This window comes from Rattus norvegicus, chromosome 4 (genome assembly GCF_036323735.1).
Source record: "Rattus norvegicus strain BN/NHsdMcwi chromosome 4, GRCr8, whole genome shotgun sequence".
NCBI lineage: Eukaryota > Metazoa > Chordata > Mammalia > Rodentia > Muridae > Rattus > Rattus norvegicus.
This window is the reverse complement of record NC_086022.1, coordinates 78,241,915-78,250,915: the sequence shown is the minus strand read 5'-3', so window position 1 is coordinate 78,250,915 and position 9,001 is coordinate 78,241,915.

Sequence of the window (9,001 nt, the reverse complement as noted above, 5' to 3'; positions counted from 1 at the left end):
AGTATTTAGCTATAGGGAAATGCAATTACAGTGGCATCTGCTGAACTATTATATTCTAAAACACGAACACAGAATGTGAGTATGAAGAAAAAGAACACCGTAGATAGGCTCAGACAGCTTCTAAGCAGCTAGCTTTGAAGGTATGTCCAAAAAGGGAGGGGTGGGGTGGAGAGATGGCTCAGTGGTTAAGACCACTGACTGACTGCTCTCCAGAGGTCCTGAGTTCAATTGCCAGCAACCACATGGTGGCTCACAACCGTCTGTAATGAAGTCTGATGCCCTCTTCTGGTGTGTCTGAAGACAGCTACAGTGTACTTAAATAAATAAGAATAAACAAATCTTTTTTTTTTTTTTTAAAGAAGTGGGGGCAGGCCTGGTGACCTTTAATCCCAATTCTGTGGGGGCAGAGGCTTTCTGATTTCTAGGAGTTCGGGGCCAGCCTGGTCCATGTAGCAAGTTTAAGACTAATCAGAGTTATGTTTTAAGACCTTGTCTAAAAACAAACAAGCAAAAATCCAAGAAACAAATAAACAAAACTTGGGGCTGGGGAGATGGCTCTCGACCATTTACTGCTCTTGCAAAGGACCTGAATTCAGTTTATGACACCCATGTTAGATGGTTCACAAGACATAACTCCAGCCAAAGGGGAACCAGTGTCATCTCCTGACCCTTTGCAGGTACCTGCACTCACATGCCACATAACATATAATTTAAAAATAAAAGTGAAGAGTTAAGAGAGGTGGGTTAAGGGGGTTGGGGATTTAGCTCAGTGGTAGAGCGCTTGCCTAGGAAGCGCAAGGCCCTGGGTTCGGTCCCCAGCTCCGGAAAAAAAAGAACCAAAAAAAAAAAAAAAAAAAAAAAAAAGCACAAAGGCTGGAGAGATACACCAGCACCCACATGGTGGCTCATAACTACCTGGTACTCCAGTTCCAGGGGATCTGACCACCCTCTTCTGGCTTCTAAGGGTTCCTACACATATATGGTGCATATAAACTCAAGCCGGCACACATAAAGACAAACATTTAGACAGTTTGGCTAATGCTCTCTAGTTTCGATCCTTATCTTCTCATTGAGAGTGTGAAGCAATTCATGTGAGGTGTTTTGTAGAAGCTGTGTGGCTGACATGGAGCAAACACCCAATAACAAAATACCTGGCTTCTGGTTTGCTTTTATATTTGGAAAAGCAAAGCCTTGTACTGCAAGGAACTCACCAAGAAAAATGTCTCTCAGAAGCTCCATTTGCTCTTTTCTACTGACACTAGATGTTTACACATGCTCAGGAAAAACACTTTAAAGATTTTATTTATTATAAATAAAATATATGAATACATTGTAGCTGTCTTCAGACACACCAGAAGAGGGCATCCTGTTACAGATGGTTGTGAGCCACCATATGGTTGTTGGGAATTGGACTCATGACCTCTGGAAGAACAGTAAGTGCTCTTAACCACTGAGCCATCTGCCCAGCACTAAATACAAACTTTAAAAGAGGCTTCCAGTCACTACAAATGGTGGCATTATTAGAGAAGTGAGAAACATGCAACTGTTGGGATTTGTATCTTCTCATCTCTGTGTCTGTAGAGTGTGAACGTAGAGAGAGGCTTGGAAATTACAACAGAGAAATCTGTGCAGCACAAACAAAAGTTGATTTTTGGAAGAGTAGTTGTTGACTACGCTGCAAGATGGCAGCCACCTGGGGAGTAACTATGATAACCTGCAGCCACAAATACCTCTTTGTTGTGTTGGTGGCTTTGGTGTCCTTGAATTCCTAATCCCCTTGCCTCTGTCTCTTGAGGGCTGGGATTGCATGCATGTACCACTACATAATCTTAAGTTTAAAATAATGTTTTAAGTAACTCTGTCCTTTCATTTGCGATTTTGTGCCTGGGTTGTAGCATTGGCATATGTACGCAGCTATACCTCTGCCTAGACTTCTTTTTGCTTTTTTTTAATTTTTTTTTTTTTTTTTTTTGGTTCTTCTTTTTGGAGCTGGGGACCGAACGGAGGGCCTTGCGCTTCCTAGGCAAGCGCTCTACCACTGAGCTAAATCCCCAACCCCTTTTTTTTAATTTTTGAAGCAGGGTCTGTCTACATAGCCCTGGCTATTCCAGAACTCACTCAGTAGACCAGGTTGGCTTTAAACTTGCAGAGATCTTCTTGCTTCTGCCTCCTTATTGCTAGGGTTAAAAGTGGTTGCCACCATAGCCAGCAGAGACAGTTTTTAAAATTCAAGAAACTTTATAGACAATGGCCTTAGTTTTACTCCTTTGAGACCTTTCCTGTTCAGTCACCCCTGCTCAGGTCTATAAGATGAGGACCACCCCACTATGAGCTATATCCTCAGCTCCCCCAACCCCTCCACCCCTCCACCTCTCCACCCCCCACCCCCACCCCCACCCCCACCCCCACCCCCACCCCCACCCCCACCCCCACCACACCCACACCCAATGCTTTTTTTTTTTTTCTTTTTTCTTTTTTTCGGAGCTGGGGACCGAACACAGGGCCTTGCGCTTGCTAGGCAAGTGCTCTACCACTGAGCTAAATCTCCAACCCCCCCACCCAATGCTTTTGTTTGTTGAGACATAGTATCACTTTATTATCCAGGCTGGTCTTGAACTCAACTGGCTTAGGATGGCCTTGAATTTAGGATTTTCCTCTGTCAACCTCCTAAATAGCCAGATTATAGTTGTTTGCCAGGAGAGCAAGTCATTATTGCCATCTTCTTAGGTGGCATCCCCAGCCTGGGCAGTGACTAAAGGGCAAGCAACTGACCTAGCTGGACCCCATTATAGCATCCTAACCTACAGACACAGTCACTGAGTCAGAGTGGGCCTGTAACATGAACTGCACCAAGTACAGTACAGGCTGAACCAAATAAAGCTCTTCTCACCAGAAACAAACTATAGGGGGTGTTCTCTCTCTCTCCCTCTCTCTCTCCCTCTCCCTCTCCTTGCCCTCCTCTTCCTCAACCCCTCTCTTCCCCCTCCCCCTCTATCTCTCCTCCACCAACCCCTAGTCTCTCAGAGTCAACTGATTTGGAAGAGAAACCTAACACAGAGAATCAGAGGTGATTTTCTGTGTATCCTGAGTTAATTCAACTACACCTCTGAGTCTGTGAATGATTCCAGGTTCTTTCCAGAAAATTTCTCATTCTCTGCTGATCAGCCATCTTCTGAGATTACAAGTAGAAAGAAGTACTTGAACTGATAAAAGTATTATGGTAGAGATGGTTCAGCAATTAAGAGCACTGACTCTTCTTCCAGAGGATGGGACATCCACATGGTTGCCCATAACAGTCATTTGAGTTCCAGGGGATCTACTCTATTTTGGCTTCTGTGGGTTCCAGGCACATATATACAGAGATGTATATGGAGGTGAAAAACCTATACACATATTTTTTTTTCTTTTTCTTTTTTCCGGAGCTGGGGACCGAACTCAGGGCCTTGCGCTTGCTAGGCAAGCGCTCTACCACTGAGCTAAATCCCCAACCCCTATATACATATTTTTTAAATTAAGGATTATAGGAAGCTCGAGGAACTCTCCCTGAGCTGAAGTAAACAAACATCTGCCTACTCTTTAGAGAGCACAAACAGCAAACCAAAGTAGGATTCCAGTGTGGGGAAGCAATGCATTTACTGAGCATATTTACAGAGCTTGGGTGAAAGGTTATTTACAGGAGTGAACCTCAAACAGCTGCACCACTGGAAAGTCGCACTCCAGCACAGACAGCCACTTCATTACAGCTGCATAGATGGAGTCCCTGCTTCAGTCGACCTTCTACACTCTGTGTGCTCCAGCCCTCCCTGAGAACTGAAGCCATATGCTGTTAGAGGAGAATTGCATTCAGATGACTGGGAGGTGCAGGAGGGAGCTGCTGGGATCTCAGGTTCTCTCTATTCTGAGGGAATGTCAGTAGTCAACATGCCAGATCTGGTCTCTCTCCCTCCCTCTCTCTCTCTCTCTCTCTCTCTCTCTCTCTCTCTCTCTCTCTCTCTGAATTTAACTGCTGGGCATGGTGTAATGCTGTAATCCCAGCAGAGATCTAAGAAGGGAATGTTGAGGCAAGATTTTTCTTCTCTATTTTGAGACACCATCTTGCTATATAGCCTAGGACAACTCAAACTCAGTCATCCTTCTGCCTCATCCCCACTCAGTACTAAGATTATATACCCATATCACCATGCTTGTCTTAAAGCAAGGTACTAAGTTTGATGTTGAGTGGGCTACACACACCACCTTTAAAAAACACATTACAGCTTTGTGTGATCAAACCAAATGTAAGGACTCAGATGGCCCCCTGACCTGTCCTTGTACTTTTCTCAGACACAGTTTTTAGTTCCTGGAGATATTTTGAAAAATTCTGCTCACAATAAGGAAAGGCTGTAAGGTAGAGTGCAGGACAGGCTTTAGTGAGGAGGTGAGGGCAGAGCTGGAGTTTGAGAGAACAGGACTTAAGCACAACTTCCCAGGCCAGGGCCTCAGGAGAGCATGGATGAACATAAATGGGGTCTGGTCTGGTCACACTGAAGATCCAGGCTGGCTCATCAGCACAGAGGGAAGCTGGGACAGTAAAGGACAGACAGTGAGAGACTGCCAGAGGGTGAAACGTGTGTATCGTGTGTATCGTTTTCACAGGTGCACTGTGGAGCAATTCACACTGCTCTAAAAACAGACCTGGTGCAGCCCCTCAGGTGGCTAAGCCGGCGAAGGCACTCACCTCACAAGCCTGGTAATGAGTTCCTTCCTTGGAACCAAGGTAAAGGTGGAAAGAGAGAACTGACTTTACGATTGTCCCTGACCTCCACAGTGTACAATGGAACATGCCCCTCCATAATAATAATAAATTAAAAACCAAGTAGGCCTGGTGACACACACCTATGTGATCCCAGTTCTTGGTAGGTTGAAGCAAGTCAGGAGATCGATCTCTCCTTCCCCCCCCCCCGCCCCCTCTGCCTCTTATCTCCTTTCCCCTCTCCTCACCTCACCTCACCCCCTGTCTCTCAGAGTGAGCTGATTTGGAAGAGAAACCTAACTGAGGACTTGGTAGGTAGAAGCAGGCGGTCTCAGTTACATAATGAGTTTGCAGCCAGCCTAGGCTGCATAAGGCCTTGTGTCCAAAGCAAGCAAACAAACGAAAAGCACCCCCAATAAAAACCACAAGGTAATCAATATGGATCTAGTAAATAAATTGAGTCCACCCATTCCACGGACAATATGCAACTGCTCAGCAGGGCACAGTAGCAGCCTGACTTTTTCACTGGGAGGCAGAGAGATGAGTTCAAGGCCAGTCTGTTCTACATATTGAGTTCCAGGCCAACTGGGGCTACATGATTGGATCCTGATTTAAAAAACAAAAACAAAACAAAACAACCCCCCCCCCAAAAGGAGAAAAGGAAAGACATTACCTATGTACCCATCACAATGACTTCTCAAAAGCTTCATGAAAGACAGAAAATGGCATAGAGAGCACAGTATCATCCCTACGAAAGTAACACTTTAGAGAGTATTTCCTAGAACCCATAACATGAATGTTTCCTCGAAGGAGAACCAGATATGTGTGTAACAAGATTATTTTATTTTATTTTTTTGTCTTGTCTTCTAGAGTAGCTGGGACTACAGTTGTGGCCACCCCCATGCCCTGCTAGATCCCCCCCATGTGTATCTCCTTTTTATACTTTTTATTTTGAATATATTAAGATGAAACCTTCAAAATTCTATTCATTGACTGTTAGTTTGGAAAAAATGATACATACTTCCTCTTAAAGAACAACTAATATTTTGTTTCACCAACTTTTTATTAGCCATTTGAGTTGTGGAAAGAGAGGCCACGGGAAATGGCTCAGGAGACAGAAGGTGAGCAAAGATGGAACCAAGTTGTACCGCAGAGCCCCAGTACATCCGGAGAGAGGGCTGAGGAGGCCTCAGGACAGAAGAAAGCGGGCCCTAGTGAGACAAGGGAAATGCAAGATGGAGAAAGATCCAGGTGGTGGTTCTGGTGCTGAGAATGGTCAAAGTCTTCTAAGAACAGACAGAGGCCAGAGGCTAGACTTAGTGGCACACGCCTTTAATACCAGTGCTTAGGAGGTAGAGGCAGGTGGATTTCTCTGAGTTCAAGCCTGGTCTACGTAGCAAGGTCCAGGATAGCCAGGGCTATATAATGAAACCAGCAACAAATGAACAGAGATGACTCACGGGCTAGGGGTAATTTGAGGCATTTGCTGTGCTAGGCTGAAAGGAGGCTCTTTCTCTGACTCAAAAAGTATAAAAGTCTGCTAAAGTGTCTCATGGGAGATATCAATGCAGAGCCAGAGGAGAGACTAGCCCTGGGCCCACAGTTTGCCCTGTAGGGTGCTTTTATAACACTAAAGGCCAAATGATCCGCCACTGTAAAGTTATAGGCCCAGGCTGATTAGTCAGGGCTGGTGTGAATTTTTTGCTATTTTTCCCTTACTTCCCAACAATGTCCAATACCCAGGGACCAGGTCTCAGAAAGACAATTATGACAGTAGAATCCTTGATGATAAGATAGCATAGTTTGGAGCTGTCAATGTAGTTCAGTGGATAGTGTTTGCCTAGCACACATGAAGCAGTGTATGAAGCATGGGAGGTGGTACATGCCTGCATGCCTGTGATTCAGTACTCAGCAGATGAAGGGAGAAGGGTCAGAAATCAAAGCTTGTCTTTGCCTACATAGGAAGCTGCAGGCTACTCTGAACTACATGAGACAATCTCAGAAAGAAAAAGAAGGAAGGAAGGAAGGAAGGAAGGAAGGAAGGAAGGAAGGAAAGAAGGAAGGAAAGGCTGGAAGACAGTACAGTGGAAGAGTGTTTTCCTAACATCTAGGAAGCCTTGAGTCCAAAATTCAGCATCACCTTCCCCGCAACCACCACCCTCAAAAAAGGGGAGAGGGGGAAGGCTAGGGATAGTTTAGTGGGCACGAGCACTTACAGTGCAGGCATGAGGACCAGAGTTCAAATCCTCAGCACCCACATAAAAAGCCAAGTGTACCTGTAAGCCCAGTGTGCCCTGGACAGCAAGGGAGAGGGCAACACCCCTGGGGCTTGCTGGCTCCCAGCTTAGCCCCAGTCTAGTAAGAGACCCTCTCTTGTAGGAATAGGCAGAGAATGGGAAAAAAAAAAAAAAAAACAACAAACAAACCAGGACCCAGCAATCTCTGCTCATGTGCATGAGTGCACCCGCACACAAAATTTATTTGCTCAGAAATGGGAAAGTCCATTTAAATAAAAAAGGTTTACCTGTGTCTCTGTGTCATTTTCAATGGTCTCTGGTTTATCCTGACGTCTTCAGGACTTCATCGAATCCTTCCTGACCTCCTTTGGTAGCTATGCCTGCTCTGCTTTTAAGTTCTACAGGGCTGCACTACAGTGGATCCCAGCCTGCTGATGGTCTGTTATAGGACACTTTGAGTGTTCAGGGTCTTCCATGGCCTGCACTATATGCCTCACCATCTAACTGTATAACCAAAGATTCATAACTCTCTGGCCACACCCATCTCCTCCTTGCCTTACAATCCCTGTCTCCGTGCTTCCTTTCCTTCTGCCCTGTGCAGCTCCTGCTTCAAGCCTGACTTCAATATGAAGTTGCAACCTGCCGCTTCATGCAGCATGAACTTGGCACTTTTGACATAGACCAGCATTCCTACCTTGGATGGCCCATTTATTCTTCATGTGGATCAATCTCCTATCTCCCTAACTCTAGTCACATGTAAACCATCCCCCAACATATCTTAACTGGCATGGGCTAAACATCAAAATGGGTAATATAGTGAATTATATGCAAAGTTCAACATACCAAGAGTCACTGCCTTTGGTTAGTTCTGAGAGTAGAGCTTACTGTCTCAGAGACTGGGGCCTCTCACGGTGTAGCTGAACACACCAATATAGTGAGACCCGCTGGAATATGGTTCAGGAACCCATAGGTAGGCACTGTGGGAGTTGGTGCTCACTGGCTGTGTATGGCTTCTCTACACCATTGTTCTCCAGCCTTCTGTATCATGTCACTGTGGCAAGCCCTAGGGAAGATCAAGCATGTGTTCCCCACTCTATTTTCATGGTTTACAGTCACATGGTTTCATTCTCACAAATGTCTTCTCTTTCCCATTACATTTCAAGCTTGACAAGGATTGGGTCTTATACATGGTCACTAACTGTTGAATAATGATCCAAGGCCTATCTACCTTCAATCTTTTTCCCTAAACACTTTTTCTATATAATGACACAAATCACCAAAAGTTAAGGAACCAGGTTTGGCATGGTGGTTCATGCCTTTAATTCCAGCACTCAAGAGACAGAGGCAGGCAGATCTCTCTGAGTTCAAAGTCAGCCTGATCTACACAGCAAGTTTCAGGCCAGCCAAGGCTGCATAGTAAGACATTGACTAAAATGGGGGGTAGGGGTTGGACCATGGAGGCTCAGGCCCTGGGCTGAGCAGTGTCACATAGCATTTCTCAGGAAGATAGACATAACCATCACTATCATGAGGCAGAGCTGCTGTGGTAGCCTTCAGGAGACTTTGGTCACAGCCACAATAAAATAATACAGCCAATAGCTGAGTCTGTGGTAATGACGGCGAGGCTGTTACCTGTGGAAGGAGGGTGAAGGGTCACAACTGACCTCACAAGGGAATCCATCAGCCCTCCTACCTGCCCCAGTTGTATATAATCGTAGACATGCCAGTGTGTGTGTATAAGAGGTAGAAACTGACTGGTGGCAGAACACATCAGTGGTGTTTTGCCTGTGTTGCCCATGCTTCTGTAATTAACCTTACTTAGCGAGCGAGCTCACCAAGCTGCACTGGGTGGAATCCATCTTTGGTTTGTTGGAGAAAATAGACTCTACCATTATGGCTCCCTAGCACCCCTTGTCTCTCTGTACTTTTGAGTAGTGTGGCCTTTGCTCTGTACCCAGGAGTATGTGGTAGCAGTGCAGAGAAATGCTGCATTCTAAGAAGTCAAATCAGCTGCCTGGGACTGAGCACAGAT